The sequence below is a fragment of the Saimiri boliviensis genome, chromosome 17, assembly GCF_048565385.1.
Source record: "Saimiri boliviensis isolate mSaiBol1 chromosome 17, mSaiBol1.pri, whole genome shotgun sequence".
Lineage (NCBI taxonomy): Eukaryota > Metazoa > Chordata > Mammalia > Primates > Cebidae > Saimiri > Saimiri boliviensis.
In genome coordinates this window covers 47,705,731-47,730,358 of record NC_133465.1, presented here as the reverse complement: position 1 = coordinate 47,730,358, position 24,628 = coordinate 47,705,731, and the positions used below count along the sequence as shown (strand labels likewise).

The following is a 24,628-nucleotide window of genomic DNA, read 5'->3' as shown; positions in this document are numbered from 1 at the left end:
CACCCTGAAACAGCGGACAGGTGCATTCGGCCTGGGCGAATGTGAACTCCTGCGGTGCCCATGCAGGCGGGGGAAGCCCTGGCTGAGACGCCCTCCTGGGGCAAACCCAGGATAATTATTGATCGGGACCGCTGTGGACTTCTGACCTGGGCCTGGGAGAGAGAGGACCCGGAACACAGGCCTGGGCTCCCAGGGAGGGAGGCGGGCGGGCCGCAGAGGGGGCCAATCAACACGACCACGACAGTGCGCCCTTGCCCTGCTAGTGGTGGTCGACCCAACCCAAACAAAGCAGCATGTGCTTGTGGCGCTGGGCCCGCTGGAGCGCGGAGCGGGGAAGACACCCCCACCTCCGCAGAAAGGGGGTGCGCGTGGTGCCGGCGCCGGCCCTGGCCCCGCCGAGCGCGCCGCCACCCCGGGTGCGCCGTGGGAGGTCGGGTGCCCGCCGGACGGCCGCGGAGCGGGAGCTAGGGGCCCAGGGCTGGCGAGCGCGCGCGGGGCGGAACCAGGAAGCGGAGCGAGCGCGGGGCTGCCGGCGGCGCGCGTCTCCGGGCCTCCGCATGCGAGCGGCGCGCGCGCCCCCGCGGGCCCCGGCGGGAGGAGAGTCCGCGGCCGGCGCCGTCACCCCGGGCGGGGACAGCGCAGGCGACTCCTTGCGGCTGCCCGGCCGAGGGAGGGAGGGAGCGAGCGGGCGGGCGGGCTGGCGAGCCAGACAGCGGGGCCGGAGCAGCCGCGGACGCCCGAGGGGCCGAGCGAGGTAGGAGCTGCGGGCGAGCCCTGGGCCCGGGGTCGAGGGAGCCAGGCCGGGGAGCCAGCCCGGGTGGGGCCCGCGCTCTAGTCGCCCAGCCGCCCGGCAGTGCCGCGCCGCCGCCATCTCTCCCGGGCCGCGGTGGCTGCGCTCTGGGCGAGGGGCGCGCACGGGGAGAGGGGGTCCAGGCGGGCTGCGGAGGAGGCTGGGGGCGATGCGGGGCGCGCGAGGGGGGCGTGCGGATGCCGCGGCGCGGCGGGGGGCGTGCGCTTTCAAAGCTGTGTGCCCGAGTGGGTGTGTGAGGACCCCGCGCCGACCCCTAGCAGCTCAGGGGGCTGCTGTCAGCCGCCTCACACCTTAACGTTGCAATTCCGAATAGCCCCAGCCGTCTCCTTCTTTAACTTCTTTTTTTCAAGAGAGGTGCCCGAACTCCCAGAGATGAGATGAACCTGCGGGGGTGCCTGATGCGGTGGGGGGCATTAGCAAAGCTTCAAGAAACAGGGCCTTATAAGGAGTCAAGACAACAAATACGAACGTTTTGACACGACTCTGGGGGGCGGGATCCCACATCAGGACCCGCCAGGCTTGGGCTTGTGCGTGTGGCGGTGGGATGCAATGTGCTTTTTCTTTCTAGCCAGGGGTGAAGGGTTAAAAGTGCTCCTGGTGTCGGGGGTAGATACGGAGAGTCGAAGGGGAGTTGTATCACAAAAGCTGGTCTGAGGCTAAAGGAATCTGGCAAGATGGTCAGGGTGATCAAAGAGGAAAGAACTTGAGTGGAGCAAGAGGCGTTTGCAAACACTTGTAGCCAGCAGTGATGGAAAAGGCAAAGAAGAAAAACAAGTGCCAGCTTTTAGGAAGACGGGATTAATGAAAACCACAAGAATTTTAAAGGCTAAAAGAGATACGGGTTCTCTGTTTCCCAAAGAGCCAGGGTCAGTTCTTTTCTTCTTGGGCCCTGTGATCCCACCATACCTTCTGTCACATAAATAATTGAGCCAAAAGTGGGTCAAAGAATGTTAGAGCTGGAAAGGAACCCAGCGATGATGCCACATTCTTTTATTGTACAAATGAAGAAACTGAGGCCCAGATAGGTGGAGTAAGTGGCCTGCTCAGGTGACATGATTGTTGAATAGTCGATTCATGCTCTTCCCAAAGCACCAAGCAGTGTATAGTTCTCCGTCTAGATGCAGTTCCATGCATTTTCTCTGCAGTGCCCTCAGGGAATGCCCTTTGAAAGGGCTAGCCTGACACCCAATATCATACTTAGGCTTATGTCATTTTTTTCAGTCTTCAAGTGGTGTTTATGGTCTGCTGGTAGCTTAGGTTTCCAGAGCAGTTGTCGGATAGCCGCCTGGGTCATAATAAGCTTTCAGCTGTTGGGTCTACATTATTTCAAATAATTTTGTTATCATTCAATTAAGATCATAGAATTTTGCCTCTTTCCCCAACATTGTTAGTGTCCATTTGCTTAGATTATATTGCGTTATATTAATTCCCTGTCAGTTCCTAGGTGAGGATGCATTTTATTGAGTGTGCCTTTCATGTTTTAAAATTTTATTTTGTCACACTGTAAATATTGGATTGGTACTGATCATTTCAAATGGGGAGAATCTTATTGATTGATTTTATTTTAAGGCTTCGAGTTGTTTGTTTATTCATTTGGGTACCAGTTTCTGTCTCATGGAAGATCACAGCTATTAGAATGGACAGGGCTAAAGGAGAGAAGGGGCTGCTGATTTTAAGAAAAACTTCCTATGTGGCAATTTGTGATATCTGTTAGGTTTAATTAAAACAACACCACACCGTGGGTCAGGTAAGTGCATTATCCTGTAGGTGGCTTGTTTTCTACTGTAGCCTCTGGAAGATGAAATTTTAAGCTCCAGCTTGAGACACAGGGAAGGAATGGAGAGATTTTTTTTTTTTTTTTTTTTTGGTAAAGCAAACCATCAGAAAAAAGAAAAAGTTGATTTCTATCACCAGCAGTTTGGTTATTGCACAACTTGGAGCTAAACTCTGCACAAAATCTTTGCTGTATACCCAACAAAATAAATTATCCCATCTTCTCATTAGTTCTCACCTTTTCAGTACTTACATTTTTTGCCAACAGGATATTAATATGGATTGTGTTAAGAAATTGAAGGTAGATATGTTTCTTAAGTGTGTACTTCATAATATGTATGATAGTAGGAGAAAAATGTGCTATCATCGTTTGGAGTGTTACAACATAAATATTTTGGTCAACACTTCCTATCCTGCTCTGACTTTTCATCTCATCTCCATTTTCTTCCTTTCAGTTGATTGTTTTTATGTCATTTACATATGTAAAAGCCACATCAAGCCTAAAGTTGCCATTTATTACCTTTTGATACTTAGGTCAAGTTTTTTCAAATCATAGTATTGTTAATATTCCAATTACCGGTGGTTTGTGTTAGGCTTATATATTATGAATCCATTTGTTGTGGTTTATTTGGCTTGTTGTTATGTACGTAGGTGACACAGGTAGTCTTATTGTAAAAAGAAAGATGTTTTAAGTAGGTGAAAAACATGCTCAAGATTAGATACAGGTTGCAGGTGGAATCAAAGGAAGCCTAACTATTTTCCTGCCCTACAAACATGTCTGTATCTCATAAAGTTACAGATTTCTGGACATTCTATCTGTGACACATTTTTTCCCTTTGTATTAAAAGTGTAGATTACCACATTATTCCTACAAAAGGAAGCAAAATAACCCTAGTTATGATTTTTCTGATAATTTGAAACTTATTCTTTTAAAAAGCTATCTGGCAGTTCCAGGTTGCTGAACTCTTCAGAATAATATCCTTTTATTTATTTGCTACAATAAAGTATCAAAATACTTTAACTGTGGCACTTAATAAAAATAATGCTTAAAAGTTAGCTCTTCAAATGTGTGGTATTTAAAGGAAAAAAAATTTTAATTCTGAGCTTCGTGAATAGAACTCTTCTATAATCATTTTTTTTCCCCCTGCAATGTTGAAAACACGACAGTTTTATACTTACTTCTGGGAATAAGAAAGTCAAATTTAATAATCTAGTTTCCATCCGTTAGCCAGTTTTTGTACTTAAATTTAAGTCGTAAGCATCATAGTGATAAACATTTTTTAGAAATTGTGTTCTCTCTTAATTATAATGGCCTTATTTGAAGTAAAATCTTTTTTTTTTTTTTTTTTTTTTTTTAAAGAAAAAGATGGAGTTTCACCATGATGGCCAGGCTGATCTTAAACTCCTGACCTCAGGTGATCCACCCACCTCGGCCTCCCAAAGTGTTAGGATTACAGGCGTGAGCTACTGCGTCCGGCCTGAAGTAAAATCTTGACATTGGATGTTTTGTTAATGATGATCCTCTGCTACTGGAAAGCTGTGCCAGTTTGGAGAAGATTTTACACATCTAAATCCATACTGTTTAGAAGAGTCATTTACACGTGTTAGATTTTTAGTGGGTTGAATGAGACCCTCACTTTGAATGGTTTCAGAGTTTAAATGACGTTTTATTACTTTTGTTAGTTTGGGTCACACCCATGACTTCCTTGGAAGGTATCTTTGAAGTTCGGTTTCCTTTTTTTTTTAAATGGTAATATTGGGGTGGGGGTGCTTCCTGTTTGTATTTTCAAAATTAGGTCCACATGTTAACCTTCTTGTAGTGTCACATTTTTATTTTAAACTTACAAAGACAAACATCAGATGACATGTGGTTTGTCTGTGACCCGTGGCGCTACTCCATGACAGCTTTACTGAGTGAAGCCTGAATACCCAGTCTGGAAGGCAAGATGTTCTTGTGTCTTTCCCTAACTCTCTTCAAGGTTTAACAGCCTTGCAAGGAGTTTTGGAAGAGCAACGAAAGCACAATTAACAGAAAAATGGAGGTGCTGCTCTCTTGTTTCCTCGCAGGTACTTGGAAAATGTACAGCAGTAAGGTAGAGTTGAAACGTTATGTAGAGCCTTGAGTGTCGGTGCTTCAAAGAGGAGTTGCCCTGGGTTTATGTGAGAAAGAATCCTATGTATTATATGAAGTAGGAATGATAGCCATCTTTCTGGACTAGCCTAAAAGCCATACACAGTGTCATGGAAAAGAATTAAGTACAAGGAGAAATTTAGCAGAGCTCAGGAGGAATCACCTTCAGCCTTAAAATTCTTCCCTGACTCTCTCAGATAACTTTTAAGTGGTTGGTCACTTTTAACAAAAACGTTGGAAAATTAGTTAAATGGAGCCTTGAGAAAATGTATAGATTGTTTTGATGATTAAAGCAAATGTTCTTTTCCTTGCCTTTAACTTGCCTTATTCTAAGAAGTGTAATGACTAAATAGACTCCTAATTGAGCCGACATTCAGATGTGTTTGCAGTTTAGGGGGAGTTTACCTCTTCTAACTTTTCATTTAGTAAATGACGTTACTAAGAGTCATATTGCCTTAGCATGGTGCACAGTTTTGTACAATTCAATTTGCAAATGAAGTTAATGCTTGGAGTATCTTGACTTCCCATTCCCCTGGTGCGCCAATATTCAAGAAACGAGAAGTTGAGAAGTTGTAATTTGTCACATATAGGATGTTTTCTTCTTTAGGTTTATTCATAATAACAATGTCCATTTTCACATGTATGATACCACTGAGATGATGAATACCTGTGTTGATTGATAAAGAACATTTCTCTTTTTCTACTTACTTTTGGAAGCATGCAAAACCTACTACAACATACACTCTTCATATATTCTTCTGTTACCTTTGGCACCTGAATAACCTTTTAAAAAATGTTTGCACCTTTCTATTATGAAGAGAAATAGCTTCATAGCATATGCTAGTTTTTTGAGATGCTTGTGCTGACTCATTTTTAAAAATTATACTAAGATATAGAGCATAGTTTGAGAGCAGTAATGAGATTCTCAGAAAATATGAAAACTTTCCTTTCTGACTAGTTAGAGAAAGGTTGGGGAAGACAAGGGGAAATACATCAACGAGCCAATCACTTGTTATTTGTTGGGATTAATTTTGTGACTAATATTTTTAATGCCCATCAGGCTAGTAAATGTGAATTTGGCTTTACCCTGTAATGATAACAGGACAAACCCAACAGGTTTCTAATATTGCCTGTTTTCCCCTGGTAGGGGATTTCTTTGCATATGGGAAATCAGGCCAAAGTTGCCAGTAACAGCCACATCCATGATTCGTATTAAAAATAACCATTCATCATTCTGGGCTAGAGCTCTGCTTAATGTGGCTCACCTGGGAAGATGTTCTGATTATGTATCTAATCATTATGATGCCACCTTTCAAGAAGTGAGCAATTAGCAGGTCCTTCAAATTATGTTCAAAACCCAGAGTTTGAGAAAATGTTCCCATGCCTTCAAGTATGAAGATAATAAAAATATGACCTAATGCTTACTGTTCACTGACAGACATTGTTTTCAGCTCTTGCCATGTTTTAACTCGTGATTCTCAGAGGAGTGGGTATGATTCCTAGACGGGAGATGAAGAAATGACCACAGAGAAGTTAAGTAACTTGTCCAAGGTCACATTGCTAGCTTCATCCCTAACTAGTGTACGGCAAAAGCCGGCCACTGCCACTTTGTTATGAGCCATTTTGTTTCCTTCAGGCTTATATTTCTTTATTTGTGTTCCAAAATGGACTCTTAGTGGTTTTTGAATAGAGAATATTTTTATATGTTTAAGACTTTTTTAACGTTGATGAAGATGGTTATAAATATTTTTCCAATTAGAGTATATAATTCTGGTGGAAATTATATTAAAGCAGAGAAAGTCTTAATTTTTTTTTTTTTTTTTTTTTTTGAGACAGAGTTTCACTCTTGTTACCCAGGCTGGAGTGCAATGGCATGATCTCAGCTCACCGCAACCTCTGTCTCCTGGGTTCAAGCAATTCTCCTGCCTCAGCCTCCCAAGTAGCTGGGACTACAGGCGTGCGCCACCATGCCCAGCTAACTTTTGTATTTTTAGTAGAGACGGGGTTTCACCATGTTGACCAGGATGGTCTCAATCTGTTGACCTCGTGATCCACCTGTCTCGGCCTCCCAAAGTGCTGGGATTATAGGCGTGAGCCACCGTGCCCGCCGAAAGTCTTAATTTTTATGATAAATTGTCTTTTGTTCTTCCCCTAGCATTACCATTTTACATCACAGAAGAGCTATAAGCTGTCTCCTTGGCCTCTGTTTACAAACCAAAGGATGATTTGTGCCGGTGTCGTGGGTTCATGTTGACATACACGTCTCTACCGATAACTCAGCAGTACAGTTCATTCTATTTGCAGCTTTATTTTGAGGGGATTTCTGGTCCTATTCTTGTTTTATTAAAGCTTTTTAGAGCCATTAGTCATGATTTCTGAGATAGATTTAAGAATTTTACTTATTTGGGCTAATTTATTATCATTATTTATTTATTTATTTTTGGGGATGGAGTCTCACTGTTACTCAGGCTGGAGTGCAGTGGTGCAATCCCGGTTCACGGCAAACTCCACCTCCTGGGTTCAAGCGATTCTCCTGCCTCAGCCTCCAAAGTAGCTGGAATTAAGGTGTGTGCCACCACGCCCAGCTAATTTTTTATCTCTTTAGTAGAGACAGGGTTTTGCCATGTTGGCCAGGCTGGTCTCGAACTCCTGACCTTGTGATACGCTCGCCTCAGCCTCCCAAAGTGCTGGATTACAAGGGTGAGCCACTGCACGCAGCCTATTTGGGCTAATTTTTAATGCAACTGAACTATTGTGTGTCTAGAGCTCTGCAAAGGCCATTAGAAAAAGTCTCATAATTTTTTTTTTTTTCCATTTATGGTGTTTACTTTCAGCACTTTTCCTTGGGAGTAGATTGTGAAGTTGAGTCTTGGAGACAGAATTCACAACCCTAAAGCACAGTGATTTGACTTTGGGAGATCAAGTGACAGACAAGAAGAACTTCAATTCCATGTGCAGAGAGTATAAACTTGTTCAAATAAACAGAGGATGTTAGCTTCCAGGATTGTCAACTGTCACCTTTGACCAGGGTTGAATTTTCTTTGAATGTTGACAGAAGTTACAATGTCAGTGGAAAAAGCTTAATGTGAGGTACCTATAACTCAGAATTTCCTTATGTTTGTGTCAGTGAGATCCTGCAATTAAAACTGTTTTTTTGCTATGTCTGATGAGTTTTAAAAGCCTTCACTGGGGTTTTCCAGCCTTTAGGTGAGAGTAAGTTAAAAAGTTTGTGAAAAACTATTTTTTATTGTCTAAAATTCAGAGCCAGGGCCGGGCGCGGTGGCTCAAGCCTGTAATCCCAGCACTTTGGGAGGCCAAGGCGGGTGGATCACGAGGTCAAGAGATCGAGACCATCCTGGTCAACATGGTGAAACCCCGTCTCTACTAAAAATACAAAAAGTTAGCTGGGCATGGTGGCGCGTGCCTGTAATCCCAGCTACTCAGGAGGCTGAGGCAGGAGAATTGCCTGAGCCCAGGAGGCGGAGGTTGCGGTGAGCTGAGATCGCGCCATTGCACTCCAGCCTGGGTAACAAGAGCGAAACTCCGTCTCAAAAATAAAAATAAAAATAAAAATAAGAATAAAAATAAAAATAAAAATAAAAATAAACATAAACAATAAAATTCAGAGCCTAGGCTGGACACAGTGGCTCGCGCCTGTAATCCCAGAACTTTGGGAGGCCAAGGTGGGTGGATCACTTGAGGTCAGGAGTTGGAGACCAGCCTGGCCAACATAGTGAAACCTTGGATCTACGTAAAATACAAAAATTAGCCGAGTGTGGTGGTGCATGCCTGTAATCCCGGCTACTCGGGAAGCTGAGGCAGAAGAATCTCTTGAACCTGGGAGGCAGAGGTTGCAGTGGACTGAGATCACACCGTTGCACTTTGGCCTGGGCGACAAGAGCAAGACTTCGTCTCAAAATAAATAAATAAATAAAACTCAGAAGCTATAGCTTGTGGCAAGCCACTGTTTTTGGAGAAGTGGGATTTTAAAAAATCTAACCTGAGGCCGTGTGTGGTGGCTCACGCCTGTGATCCAAGCACTTTGGAGGCCAAGACGGGCGATCACCTGAGGTCGGGAGTTTAAGACCAGCCTGACCAACATGGTGAAACCCCGTCTTTATTTTAAAAAAATAAATTTTAAATAAATTTAAAAATAAAAATCTAACCTGGGCTAAATGTTAAGCTACATTCATACATGTCATTGTAGCCTTTATAAAAAGAAACTTGAACACTTAATCTCTTAAAGTACTAAAAGTTGGAATTCATCAGCTTTGTAATATAGCGTTTATTCTACAATATATTAATAGTTTTAAATAGGTAAAATGTTCTGTTAGAAATAATGCTAATTCTATTTTTTTTTGTTTGATGTTTCTAAAAATCTTTTGGTGATCTTTTAGATTTAGGAAAAGTAGCAAGTTAGAGATGTACAGAAATCTACAGCTCTTTACAAAATGAAACAGTTCAACCCTGTGAATTTGTTTTCAGGATTTGAGATCTGTTTCTGATGCCGGAGAGGTGAGACTCCTACCTCATTTCTGATAGAAAGTGAGGGAGAGCTATATATAGTGAGAACTGGATACTAGATTCTTACCCCAAAAGGTACGGAAGGTTTCACGTAGGGATGCAATGTAAATTGTCCCTCTTTTTGTATTTTTCTTTGGTTATTGTTTGTTATGTAACTATAGTCATGTGTGACTTAATGGTACATGGTGACAAAGTTCTAAGAACTGCGTTAGGTGTTTTTGTCGTTGTGGGACCGTCATAGAGGGTACCAACACAAACCTAGATGGCAGATGCTACTCCACAGCTGGGCTATGTGGTAAAGCCTATTGCTCCTAGACTACAAACCTGGATAACATGTTACTGTATTGAATACTGTAGGCAGTTGTAACACAGGGGTAAATTTGTGTAGCTAAACATATCTAAATATAGAAAAGGTACAGTTAAAAAAAAAAGGCATGAAAGATAAAAAGTGGTAAATCAGCCGGGCGCGGTGGCTCAAGCCTATAATGCAGTGGCACAATCTGGGCTCACTGCAACCTCCACCTCCCAGATTCAAGAGATTCTCCTTCCTCAGCCTCCCGAATAGCTGGGATTACAGGCATGTGCCACCATACCCAGCTTACTTTTGTATTTTTAGTAGAAATGGGATTTCACCATGTTGGCCAGGCTGGTCTTGAACTTCTGACCTCAGGTGATCCACTTGCCTTGGCCTCCCAAAGTGCTGGGATTATAGGTGTGAGCCACTGTGCCTGGCCAACTTTTTACTTTTTTACACTTTTAAACTCTTTTGTAATAACACTTAGCTTTAACATAAACATGAGGCTGGGTGCGGTGGCTCAAGCCTGTAATCCCAGCACTTTGGGAGGCCGAGGCGGGTGGATCACAAGGTCAAGAGATTGAGACCATCCTGGTCAACATGGTGAAACCCCGTCTCTACTAAAAATACAAAAAATTAGCTGGGCATGGTGGTGTGTGCCTGTAATCCCAGCTACTCAGGAGGCTGAGGCAGGAGAATTGCTTGAACCCAGGAGGCGGAGGTTGCAGTAAGCCGAGATCGCGCCATTGCACTCCAGCCTGGGTAACGAGCAAAACTCTGTCTCAAAAAAAATAACATAAACATCTACAGCCGTACAACAATATTTTCTTTCTTTATGTTTTTATTGTTAGCTTTTCTTTTTAAAAAAAAATTTCAAAACTTTAAAAATGTTTTCTTAAACATGAAGACATAAACACACACATTAACCTAGACCTACACAGGGTCAGGATCATCAATATCATTGTCCTGCACCTCCACATCTTGTCCCACTGAAAGGTCTTCAGGGGCAGTAATGCATATGGAGCTGTCATCTCTTGTGATCACAATGCCTCCTGAAGGACCTGCCTGGGGCTGTTTTACAGCTACCATTTTTATATAAGTAGAAGGAGAATAGTCTAAAGTAACAATAAAAAGTAAATACATAAATCAGTAACATAGGCATTCATTATCACTGTCAAGTATTACGTGCTGCACATAATTGTATGTACTAGACTTTCATACAACTGACAGCGCAGTGGGTTTGTTTACACCAGCATCGCGACAAACATGTGAGTCATGCATTGCATTACAACATTATGATGGCTACAGCGTCACTAGGGGATAGGAATTTTTCAGCTGCATTATCATCTTATGGGATTACAGTCATATATGTGGTCTAGCGTTGACTGAAACGTCATTATGTGGTGCCTGACTGCATATGTGAAAACCCTGAGTGTAGTCATGTTTTACAAATGAGTTTCTCTTGCAGTGAGTTTAAATATCAAGTAAAAATACGAATTTCATTGTAATGTATGTAGAAATTGGCCTTTCTCCTCATGTCGAAGGTATCAAAACAAAATAGAAAATATTTGGCTTCCTGAGTGGTATGGCTGCAATTCACATGCCGAGTTGGTGATGAAGCAAGATCCCTTGACTTTGCAATACCAGAAAAATGCATATAATTAAAAAAAAATAGAGACAGGGGTCTTGCTATGTTTCCCAGGCGATCCCTCCCACCCTCACCCTCACCCTACGCCCACCTCCATCTCCCACAACGTTGGGATTACAAGAGTGGGCCACTGTGCCGTGCCAAAAAGCATATAATTGTAAGGAATGAGTTCTTTTTTCTTCTCTTTTTTTTTTTTTTTTTTTTTTTGCTCTGTTGCCCAGAATGAGTGAAGTGTGCCAGGAGTGGGTCCTTAAGTAAGAGAACATATTACTTTAGGCACACATTTAAAATTTTGTCCAAAATGTGATATTCTCAAATTTTATGGTTTTGAATTTTATTTATTATTTTAATTTATTATTACTATTTTTTAAAGAGTGGGGTCTCACTATGTTGCCCTGGCTGGTCTCTAAGTCCTGAGCTCAAGTGATACTCCCACCTCAGCCTCCAGAGTAGATGGGACTGCAGGTGTAAGCCACTGAGCTTGGCTGGTTTTTAATTTTTTTTCTTTGTAAAAAATTTTTTATCTATCAAATCAGTGGTATTGCATGGTTTTGAATTTTATTACCCAAATGTGAACAGGTCTAGTTTGCACAGAACTTTACATTACATTCCAGTTATATTGGTAAATTTGAACAGGCTATAAGTGGCTTTAATAAATAACTGATAGGCCGGGCGCGGTGGCTCAAGCCTGTAATCCCAGCACTTTGGGAGGCCGAGGCGGGTGGATCACGAGGTCGAGAGATCGAGGCCATCCTGGTCAACATGGTGAAACCCCGTCTCTACTAAAAATACAAAAAATTAGCTGGGCATGGTGGCATGTGCCTGTAATCCCAGCTACTTAGGAGGCTGAGGCAGGAGAATTGCCTGAGCCCAGGAGGCGGAGGTTGTGGTGAGCCGAGAACGCGCCATTGCACTCCAGCCTGGGTAACAAGAGCGAAACTCCGTCTCAAAAAAAAAAAAAAAAACAAAAAAATTAGCTGGGCATGGTGGCACGTGCCTGTAATCCCAGCTACTCAGGAGGCTGAGGCAGGAGAATTGCCTGAACCCAGGAGGCGGAGGTTGCGGTGAGCCGAGATCGTGCCATTGCACTCCAGCCTGGGTAACAAGAGCGAAACTCTGTCTCAAAAAAATAAATACATAAATAAAATAAATAAATAAATAAATAAATAAATAACTGATAAAAGAAGATATATAGATCTTATTGTAGATATATATACATCTTCTTATATACACATAAATATTTAGAACTTCTTTATGTCAAAAAGCTTGCCACTTGCCACCAAAGGTCAGTGGCAAAATAAAAAAATTTTTTTAACATATATGACAAAGCATTATGGGTAAATATTAATATATAAATAATTTATGTAAATAGTAAGAAAAAGATGATTGCCATAATAGAAAATGAACAAAAGAAGTAATACAAATAGCCGATAATCATATGAAACAGTGTTCACTCACACTAGAAATCAAGAAATGTGAATAAAAATGACAGTTTTTTTCAGTTAACAGATTTATGAAGACTAAAAGTTTTGAAAAATGAGAGCAGCGTTTCTTGGGAATGTGGGGAGCTGGACTTTCATACTCATTGGTTGGAATGAAAATTGGTGCTTTTTTTGGAAGGCAGTTTGATATATGTATTGAGAGCCTTAAAAGAGAGCATACCCTTTGACTTAGTAGTTTCATTTAGATGAATTTCATTCTAGGACATAATCTGAAATACGTGTAAAGATTTATATGAAAGGATATTCCTCACAGGGTTATTTAAAATAGCAGTAAATTGGAAAAAAATCTTGGTGTTTGCATTGGAGGTTTAATAAACTAAATCATTTGTTACACCTGTGTATAGGCTGTCCAATGGAATACTATCCAGCTTTTTAAATTATGTTGTAAAACAATATTTAATGACCACAAAATTTGCTATATATTACTAAATGAAAAATCAAATTACAAACAATCATATACAATTGTGTCTGGAAAAAAGAATATGCATTGAAAAAAGATTTCTTCTGTGTCCTGGGGTTCCAAGTGTGTGTGTGCTTTCTAGTACCTTTCCATTTTTTGATAATAAACAGATTGTGAGTGGGTACAGTGGCTCATTCCTATATTTCCAGCACTTTGGGAGGCCGAGGTGGGAGGATCACTCAGGTGATCCTCCCACCTCGGCCTCCCAAAGTGCTGGGATCACAGTCATGAGCCACCAAGCCCGGCCTGGGTTTATTTTTTTTTTATAATTCCATTAGTCACACTTAATGACTTCTCTAAATGTGTATTGTGGTACTCATTTGGGAATATCCGGTAAAGGAAATCTCTAGTGAAAGATACTTTCTCTTGGGTATAAGTTATTACTAATACCCAAGATTTATGTTTTGCCTTAATTAAATTCACATTAAGTTGTTTCTTTGTGACTAGAATTACTGTTTAAAAGCATTTTCCTGCCGGGCGCGGTGGCTCAAGCCTGTAATCCCAGCACTTTGGGAGGCTGAGGCCGGTGGATCACGAGGTCAAGAGATCAAGACCATCCTGGTCAACATGGTGAAACCCCGTCTCTACTAAAAATACAAAAAATTAGCTGGGCATGGTGGTGCGTGCCCGTAATCCCAGCTACTCAGGAGGCTGAGGCAGGAGAATTGCCTGAACCCAGGAGGCGGAGGTTGCGGTGAGCCGAGATCGCGCCATTGCACTCCAGCCTGGGTAACAAGAGCGAAACTCCGTCTCAAAAAAAAAAAAGCATTTTCCTGCATGGACAACATGGAAGACCCTATCTCTACAAAAAATAAAAAATATTAGCACGGGGTGCTGGTGTACACCTATAGTCCAAGCTGCTCAGGAGGTTGAGGTTGGAGGATTGTTTGAGCCTGGGAGGTGGAGGCTGCAGTGAGCTGTGATTGCTCCTCTGTACTCTATCCTGGGTAACAGAGCAAGACTCTGTCTCAAAAAAAAAAAAAAAGAATTGCAACACTTTAAGGAGTTTAAAGAAGATGAATGAAAGTGAATTATGAGTTGATATTTCAAAAGAATTTTTTAAAAATTACAACCTTAAAAATATATAAATTTTTGAACCCAGCAGACTTACTTATTTCATGTAAAATTTAATTAAGTAAAAATCTATTTTAGGCCAGACAAGACGGCTCACACCTATGATCCTAGCACTTTGGGAAAGCCGAGGGGGAAGGATCATTTGAGGCCAGGTGTTCGAGACCAGCCTGGCCAACCTAGTGAGATCCCATCTCTTTTTATATTTTTTAAAAATCTGGTTAGGCATGGTGGCTCATGCCTTTAATCTCGGCACTTTGGAGGGCTGAAGTTGGCTGATTGCTTGAGCCCAGGGGTTCAGAAGTGGCCTGGGCAACATGGTTAACCCTCGTCTCTACAAAAATTAGCCGGACATGGTGGTGCGAGCCTGTAGTCCCAGCTGCTTGGGAACCTGAGGTGGGAGGATGGCTAGAGCCCAGGAGGCAGAGGTTACAGTGAACTGAGATTGTGCCACTACACTCCAGCCTGGGTGACAGAGTGAGAGACCCTGTCTCAAAAATCAATCAATCAATAAAAATAAAAAATATATCTTAACTTGGATTGTGCCTTGTAATTTATTGTAGTGAAATTGCTGTAACAGAATTGTATTTTAAGCCAGTTTGGGGAATACTGAAACATTTTTTTAAAATCACATGGTAACTTTTAGTGTTTTTAAAACCTAAATCCATAAAGTAGTTAATTAAAATACATGAGGTAAATAAGTATTTTTCTGTATTAAAGGTAAAACTATAAACATGTATTGCTCAATATGCCTACCTAAATAAATCATTCTCTTTGATTTTTTGGTTCTTTTTTGCTTATCACCTCTTATCTCCTCTGTTCCCTAAAAACGTGATAATCTCATTTAATTCAAAATTATGTTTTCTGGCAGGACATGGTGGTTAATCCCAGCACTTTGGGAGGATGAGGCAGGCAGATCACTTGAGTCGGGAGTTCAGGACCAGCTTGGTCAACTTAGTGAAACTCTGTCTCTACTAAAAATACAAAAATTAGGTGGGCATGGTGGCAGGCACCTGTAATCTCAGCTACTTGGGAGGCTAAGGCGGGAGAATTGTTTGTACCCTGGAGATGGAGGTTGCAGTGAGCCTAGATCACACGTCTCCACTTCAGCCTGGGTGACAGAGTGAGACTTTGTCTCAAAAAAAAGAAAAAATTGTATTTTCCTTTCAGTTCATTTAAAGTTGCTGATTTTCTCTGTAATCTGTTTTACGGATAAAATATCATGACCAGTTAGAGTACTCTCTTTTTTCTCTTATGTATCTGAGTCATTCTCACCAAATCATGAAGTATTTAAAAAATCATGTAACTTTGGGGCCTCATATTTGGCACCATATATTTTATAATATGTCATCAGTAAGTTACGAAAGTTTAAAAATAATAGTTTAAAAATTAATATGTAAAATGATTTATTGCTTCATTTGAAACTAGTTACTTGATCATCTTCTAGTATTTTAGCATTTTGAACACTTGGAGAGTATCTCGAAGATAAGTCTTTTTTTTCTTTTTTCAAGTCCATAAATCTTAAGGTTATTTCCATTAAAGAAACGCAAATGTGTGTAAGATTGAAAAGATTTGAAAAAAATTTTCTTTTGGCTGGGTGTGGTGGCTTGTGCCTGTAATCCCAGCACTTTGGGAGACTGAGGTGGGAGGATGGCTTGAGCCCAGGAGTTCTTTCTTTTTTTTCTTTCTTTTTTTTTTTTTTTTCTTTTTTTTTTTGAGACGGAGTTTCGCCCTTGTTACCCAGGCTGGAGTGCAATGGCGCGATCTCGGCTCACCGCAACCTCCGCCTCCTGGGTTCAGGCAATTCTCCTGCCTCAGCCTCCTGAGTAGCTGGGATTACAGGCACGCGCCACCATGCCCAGCTAATTTTTTGCACTTTTAGTAGAGACGGGGTTTCACCATGTTGACCAGGATGGTCTCGATCTCTCGACCTCGTGATCCACCCGCCTCGGCCTCCCAAAGTGCTGGGATTACAGGCTTGATCCACCGCGCCCGGCGCGAGCCCAGGAGTTCAAGGCCAGCCTGAGAAACAAAGCAAGACCTCATCTCTATTAATAATAAATAAATACATACGTAAATAAAATTACCTATTTCAGAAGTTAGCGATATATTTTTGTTAGAAACCCTTTACTGTGCTTTTTGTTTCTTAGCTGCTGGAGGGACCTTTGGGGTGGTGTACATGCCAGTGTGTTTCAAAATTACTTCCAAAGTGAGTAAAGAAATTTATCCCAAAATTGTATGGTAATTGGGCTACCAGTCAAGATAAGAGTAAGTACTAAGTAAATATTTGTTGACTAGTGAATGAGACAGTGTCACCCAGGCTGGAGTGCAATGGTGCGATCTCAGCTCACTGCAGCCTCCTCCTCCAGGTTCAAGCTATTCTCCTGCCTCAGCTTCTCAAGTTACTGGGATTACAGACAGGCGTGTGTCACCACGCCCAGCTAATTTTGTATTTTTAGTAGAGACAGGGTTTCACCATGTTGGTCAGGCTGGTCTCAAACTCTTGCCCTCAGGGGACCCGCCTGCCTCGGCCTCCCAAAGTGCTGGGATTTACAGGTGCGAGCCACCGCATAATGGTTTTTAAAGCCCTTAGGCAACAATTTGCTCTATTAAACTATATATATCTAGTGGTTCCTAACTGTTTGGGGATCAGGACTGATAAAATCATTGGGTCTCTTCCTGGTAAAATATACAAACACATACAGTTTTGCATACATTTTAGGGAATTAATGTACTTAAGATCCCCTACTCTGAGTAACCAGCTGTCCCTGAACAAAAGTAATCGAGGTGAGGGAATATGGAGAAGAGATAACAAATAATCCAAATTTATGGTTAAAACAAACCTCTAGCCTGATCTTGTTTGGGAGCTTGTTTTTCTGGGAACTCAGTATCAATCTACTTCCAACATTTTTGAGGTCTGTGTCCCATCATACAGCCCTTCCAAAATTATAATCGTTCTTATCTATTAATAGATATTTAGGTTATTTCCAGTTTTGTTTTGTTTTGTTTTGTTTTTGAGGCGGAGTTTCGCTCTTGTTGCCCAGGCTGGAGTGCAATGGCACCATCTCGGCTCTCCGCACCATTTCAGCTCACCGCAACCTCTGCCTCCCAGGTTCAAGTGATTTTCCTGACCCAGCCTCCCGAGTGGCTGGGATTACAGGCATGCACCACCACACCTGGCTAATTTTGTATTTTTAGTAGAGACGGTGTTTCTCCGTGTTGGTCAGGCTTGTTCAGTTTTTTTACTTTTATAAACAACACTGCAGATTCTTAGATGGAGTAGATTTTTTTCACATTTATGGAACCATCTTCTGTACGTTCTAGAATCGTAATGGCTGAGTCATTTGCATAAATAGTGCCAATCTGCCCTCCAAAAAGATGAACCTAGTCTGCCTGCTCACCGGTAAACAGTGCATGAAGGTGATGGCGATTTCCCCACATCCTCCGTAATCGAGTATTGGCAGCCGTTTCATCTTTGCCAGTCTCTCGTATTTGTTTGCATTTCTTTGATTTCTATCAAGATGAGACACTGCTTTCGTATGTTTATTGGCCATTTTGTTTCTTTGTGATATGCCTTTTTATTTCATTAGTTTGCTTTTGTATGACAGGTGTTTGAGTCTTCCCAAAGCTCTTTTGCCTAACATATTAGAAATGATTTTCTGGGCCGGGCGCGGTGGCTCAAGCCTGTAATCACAGCACTTTGGGAGGCCGAGGCGGGTGGATCACAAGGTCAAGAGATGGAGACCATCCTGGTCAACATGGTGAAACCCCGTCTCTACTAAAAATACAAAAAATTAGCTGGGCATGTTGGCGCGTGCCTGTAATCCCAGCTACTCAGGAGGCTGAGGCAGGAGAATTGCTTGAACCCGGGAGGCAGAGGTTGCGGTGAGCCGAGATCGCGCTATTGCACTCCAGCCTGGGTAACAAGAGCGAAACTCCGTCTCAAAAAAAAAAAAAAAAAAAAAAAAAGAAATGATTTTCTGCCATTTTTATTTTTTGGCTTATAAGTTTATATAGTATTTCACATTTTTGTACAGCAAAATGTTGAACTTTTTTTCTTTTTATATATATTTTTTTATTTTTATTTTTTATAGAGATGGGGTGTCACCATGTTGGCCCGGCTGGTCTCGAACTCCTGACCTCAGGTGATCCACCCATCTCGACCTCCCAAAGTGCTGGGATTACAGGTGTGAGCCACCGTGCCCGGCCAAAATGTTGAACTTTTATGTAGTCTTTTCTGGTCTAGCGATCAAGACATGCCTAGGAAAACCACCCTGATGTGAGTCCCAATTGTAATTTTCTTAGTCTGCATCACAATAAAAAGTAAAAATAACATAAAATTAATTTTTTTTTTTTTTGAGACGGAGTTTTTGCTCTTGTTACCCAGGCTGGAGTGCCATGGCACGATCTCGGCTTACCGCAACCTCCGCCTCCTGGGTTCAAGCAATTCTCCTGCCTCAGCCTCCTCAGTAGCTGGGATTAGAGGCACGTGCCACCATGCCCAGTTAATTTTTTTTTTTGTATTTTTAGTAGAGACAGGGTTTCACCATGTTGACCAGGATAGTCTCGATCGGTCGACCTCGTGATCCACCCGTCTCGGCCTCCCAAAGTGCTGGGATTACAGGCTTGAGCCACCGCGCCCGGCCCATAAAATTAATTTTAACAATATATTTAATATATTAAAAACTATCATTTCAACATGTGATTAATATAAGCATTATTTTATTTATTTATTTATTTATTTATTTATTTATAAAGATGGGGTTTCAGGGTTTCACCATGATAGCCAGGCTGGTCTTGAACTCCTGGCCTCAGGTGATCCACCCACCTCAGCCTCCCAAAGTGCTAGGATTACAGGCGTGAGCCACAGCGCCCGACCAGTATAAAAATGATTGATTAATGTGGTATATTGAGCTGGTTTGGCAAGCCAAGGCAGGAGGATCACTTGAGCCCAAGAAGTTAAGGCTGCAGTGAGCCATGTTCATGCCACTGCATTCCAGCCTGGGCAACAGAGTGAGACCTTGTCTAAAAAAAACAAAAAACAAAAAACAAAAAAACCCACAAAAACACAGATATTTTACATTCCTTTTTTTGGTACAAATCCTTGAAAATCTGGTGTGTATTTTGCACTTAGAAAATCTCTCAATTTAGCCACCAAATTTTCACCAGAAATGCATGAACTGCATTGAGATTTTATAAAACTTTTAGTTCATAAAGTTGATTCACATACTCGAGTTGTTCCAAACATACTGAAAAGTTTTCCAAGTATTAAATTGAACACCAGTTTCTAGGTTTACATTTAAGTTAATTAAAGTAACATAAAATTTGCAGTTGAGTTCCCCAATCGCACTAGCTACATTTCAAGTGCTTAGGTAGCACATGTTGCTAGAGGCTATGGTGGGAGTGTGGTTACAGGCCTTCTAACGAAGGGAAGTGAAATATAGGCTGTCTCTTGCTTTATTACATCTGGCTCACAATCTGCAAATACAAATAGGGTCGCTTGGTGCAGCAAACCACCATGGCACATGTTAACCTATGTAACAAACCTGCACATCCTGCACATGTATCTTGGAACTTGATAAAACAAAACAGGCCTAGCACAGTGGTCCATGCCTGTAATCCCAGCACTTTAGGAGGCCGAGGCAGGCGGATCACGAGGTCAAGAGATCGAGACCATCCTGGCCCACATTATGAAACCCAATCTCTACTAAAAATACAAAAATTAGCTGGGCATACGTGTAGTCCCAGGTACTCAGGAAGCTAAGGCAGGAAAATCGCTTGAACCCGGGAGGTGGAGGTTGCAGTGAGCTGAGATCACGCCACTGCACTCTAGCCTGGGCAACAGAGCGAGACTCATCTCAAAAACAAAACAAAAAACAACAAAAAAAAGGAAAATAGGGTGTCTCTTGCCCTGTGGAAACTTTGAAACCACTGCTCTGTAGGGAACGAAAGTGTCTCTTACCCAAAGAAAGTGATACCCTTGAAGCTTCCTACCAGACCCCCACCCCCAAGACACACCCAGACATCCACAGATACACCCTCTTGTTTGAAAACTGCTGCACCCTTGCATGGCTGAAGCATTATGCATGTCCTTGGAGCTCCTGCTTTCAGAGGACCTCTCATTTCTTGGGAGTAGAAAAGCCCTCTCTGGCCAGGTGCAGTGGCTCATGCCTGTGATCCCAATACTTTGGGAGGCCACGGTGGGAGGGTGGCTTGAGCCCAGGAGTTTCAGGTCAGCCTGGGCAACATAGTGAGATCCCATCTCAAAAAAAAAAAAAAAAAAAAACTAAATAAAAATAAACAGCCCATAATGTGGCATGTTCTGGGGTGGTATTGAAAAATAATAAGGCCGGGCGCGGTGGCTCAAGCCTGTAATCCCAGCACTTTGGGAGGCCGAGGCGGGTGGATCACGAGGTCAAGAGATCGAGACCATCCTGGTCAACATGGTGAAACCCCGTCTCTACTAAAAATAAAAATCAGCTGGGCATGGTGGCGCGTGCCTGTAATCCCAGCTACTCAGGAGGCTGAGGCAGGAGAATTGCCTGAGCCCAGGAGGTGGAGGTTGCGGTGAGCCGAGATCGCGCCATTGCACTCCAGCCTGGGTAACAAGAGCGAAACTCTGTCTCAAAAAAAAAAAAAAAAAAAGAAAAATAATAAATACATAAACAGCCCACCCTGTTTTAGATATACCTCAGCTGTCAAATCACTTTTAGGCAGGGTATTTTGCTGTTTTTGTTTTGTTTCAGAGTGTTGTTTTACTTCATTTTTGAAACTGAGTTGTCTAGAAAAGAATCATATTCACCTTTCGATCTTTGTGACTCTTCATGTTTATGAAATACATCAAGTTGATGCCTAAAATTGGAGATCTACGTACAGATGAAATTTTTCCTTTCAAAATAAATTCCCCCACCCCCTACCCCTGCCACACTGTTGCTATAGTCTTAGGAGACACTTAAGGGAGGGGAGTAATTATTAGTTCCCTTTAGGTGAGGTGGTAGCTTCCCTAAACTGCCAGGTTCCCATCATGACAGGTAACTCCACCGTGTGAGGAATACTGAGCAAATGGAGCTTTGGAAGGGAGACACAGAGCGAGATCTTGGTTTCTAGGTAGATGCCCACTACCTACTTAGTTTATCTTAATTGAATGGGTTTTTGTTTGTTTGTTTGTTTTTGAGACACAGTCTCCTTCTGCCACCCAGATTGGAGTGCAGCGGCATGATCTTGGATCACCGCACCATTCATCTCCCAGGTTCAAGAGATTCTCGTGCCTCAGCCTCCCAAATAGCTGGGATTACAGGCAGGTGCCACCACACCCAGCTGATGTTTGCATTTTTAGTAGAGATGGGGTTTTGCCATGTTGTCAGGCTGGTCTCAAACTCCTGACCTCAGGTGATCCGCCCACCTCGGCCTCCCAAAGTGTTGGGATTATAGGCATGAGCCACCACGCCCAGCCAACCTTTTAACATTAAGTAAACTATTCAATAACTTTTACTAATGGGTGGATTTCAGGGACCCCCTTTATTTTACTGTGTTGTCAAAAGTAGGTTAATTATAACCTTGAATACATCCTGATGTAGTTTACTGAATGTAAATTATTCCTCAATAAATTTGAGGATAATTTCCATAAAGGAAAACAAAATCCTTTCTTCTGAATATACTATGACAGCCTATTTTGAACTATTTAAAATATGTCCTTAAATACAAAAATTAAAGAGCAGGCACGAAGTTGTTCTGCTCCAAGGAGTCATTCTTTTGATTCCAAATTCATTATAAATTCCTGGTTGTCTAGTGGTTAGGATTCAGCAGTTCTAAAATTCATTATATTGATTCTACAAAAGTATATTGTGTTTAATTGAGAAACACATGGGCATTTTTAAGTATTTCAAAAAATTTTTGCTATCCCTAGGTTTTCACTGTGATGGCATTTGTTGTTTTAGTAGAATTTGACCTATATTTTATTCTGTGGGAAAAAGAAGAAAGTAAACATTGGCCAGCCACCTGCCACCCTGTACTCTATTTGTTTGTGGTCCCATTGTGAATTTTTAACTCCATGCTCTATATTTTTAGTGCTTTTTGAAGGTTGAATCTGTAAATCATCTTTGAAAGATAAAGGATTTGATTTGATTGTGGCAAGCATGAAAGTTATCCTCTAAATAAAACTGTATGTCCTGGACCAAAGCTGGAATAGTGCCACACTGAAGTGATCTTAACTGTGGAATCCTTGATTGCACCCAATTTGTTTTGCACATACAATAGCTCCATAAAGATGATCAGCTTTCCACAGAGATGAACAGATGTTCTGGTTTTATCAGAAATTGCTTTTGCATCACCAAGACTTCACAAAAGCCAATAATCCCCCTGTTAGTCTGATGTTGTGGAGATGCTTTTAAAACTTCTTTCTAAATACTGGTTTGAAGGCACAGATTTTGTCATTGATCTGTAAGATTCAATTGTCAGGTGATATCTGTTTCCCCCCAACAGAAATAAAGAGAAGAAGATTAAAAACAAAAACTAGGCCGGGCGCGGTGGCTCAAGCCTGTAATCCCAGCACTTTGGGAGGCTGAGGCGGGTGGATCACGAGGTCAAGAGATCGAGACCGCCAGGCGCGGTGGCTCAAGCCTGTAATCCCAGCACTTTGGGAGGCCGAGGTGGGTGGATCACGAGGTCGAGAGTTCGAGACCATCCTGGTCGACATGGTGAAACCCCGTCTCTACTAAAAATAAAAAAAATCAGCTGGGCATGGTGGCGTGTGCCTGTAATCCCAGCTACTCGGGAGGCTGAGGCAGGAGAATTGCCTGAACCCAGGAGGCGGAGGTTGCGGTGAGCCGAGATCGCGCCATTGCACTCCAGCCTGGGTAACAAGAGCGAAACTCCGTCTCAAAAAAAAAAAAAAAAAAAGAGATCGAGACCATCCTGGTCAACATGGTGAAACCCTGTCTCTACTAAAAATACAAAAACTTAGCTGGGCATGGTGGCGTGTGCCTGTAATCCCAGCTACTCAGGAGGCGGAGGCAGGAGAATTGCCTGAACCCAGGAGGCGGACGTTGCGATAAGCCAAAATCGCGCCATTGCATTCCAGCCTGGGTAACAAGAGCGAAACTCCGTCTCAAAAAAAAAAAACTAGAAAGTATAGTAGGGGCGCAATTATTTATTTATACTTTAAAGTATTTGGCTGGGCACGATGGCTCACACCTGTAATCCCAGCACTTTGGGAGGCGGAGGCGGTCAAGATCTCTTGACTCACGAAGTCAAGAGATCAAGACCATCCTGGCCATCATGGTGAAACCCTGTGTCTACTAAAAATACAAAAGTTAGCAGGGTGTGGTGGCATTCGTCTTTAGTCCCAGCTACTTGGGAGGCTGAGGCAGGAGAATCGCTTGGACCCAGGAGGCAAAAGTTGCAGTAAGCTGAGATCGCGCCACTACACTCCAGCCTGGTGGCAGAGCAGGACTCCATCTCAAAAAAAAAAAGCATTTAATATTACACACCATAATCTAAGTTCCATAAAGCATGTGTGTTTTGTTCATTGCCACATTCTTAGTACATAGAACAGAGCCTGACATGTAATAGGTACTCAGTAAGTATCTGTTAAATAAGTATAGTAGTCCTGCCTTATCCCCAGGGGATGCCTGAAACCTCAGATAATTTTGGATCCCATATATATATATATATATATATATATATAGTGTTTTTGCTATACTTATATAACTATGGTAAAGTTTAATTTATAAATTAGGCACAATAAGAGTTTAAGAATATTGATAATAAAATAGAACAGTTCTTACAATATACTGTGATAAAAGGTAGTGAATGTAGTCTTTTAAAATACTGCAACTCACTGTGCTGTACTGTGGGTAGCAGAAAGCATAGAAAACAGAATCTCAGATAAGGAAAGACTACTGTATTCCCTTTTAATGTCAATATAGCAGCTGTATCCAGAGAGCTTCAACACTCAGAAGGACTGAAAGTGTGCTCTTTACTGTGAAAGAAAGAAAAGACAGGCTGGGTGCAGTAGCTCATGCCTGTAATCCCAGCCCTTTGGGAGCCTGAGGCAGTAGGATCACTTGAGCCCAGGAGTTAGAGACGAGCCTGGACCATAGAGTGAGACCCTGTCTCAGAGGTTGAGGCGCCAGGGGAGAAAAGAGGGAGTAGCAAATACCTTGTTTCCTTTGGATTTCAGAATTAAAGATGGAAAAAATGTGAGTTTATTAGGCAAAAACTGGCTTTTCACCCCCATTTTAAAGATTATGGATATATATATATATCATAAAATTTACCATTTTTAACCTTTTTTGAGACAGTGTCACCCAGGCTGGAGTGCAGTGTCATTAGCTCATTGCAACCTCTGCCTCCTGGGTTCAAGCGATTCTCCTGCCGCAGCCTCCTGAGTAGCTGAGATTACAGGTGCGTGCC

At 42.1% G+C, this 24,628-nt stretch overlaps 1 protein-coding gene across 3 annotated transcripts in view; it reads left to right on the top strand.

Annotated features, from left to right (window-relative positions):
- Positions 1–578: 578 nt before the first annotated feature.
- The window catches only part of STAT5B (signal transducer and activator of transcription 5B), an 81,025-nt gene continuing 56,975 nt past the window's right edge, over positions 579–24,628 (top strand). For 2 of the 3 annotated variants that reach the window (XM_039476485.2, XM_074388729.1), the window contains exon 1: positions 579–754. The gene's annotated coding sequence lies outside the window, so the exon portion shown is untranslated. Of the gene's footprint in view, positions 755–22,696; positions 22,864–24,628 lie in introns of all 3 variants that reach the window. The other variant, XM_074388730.1, reaches the window with a different exon arrangement.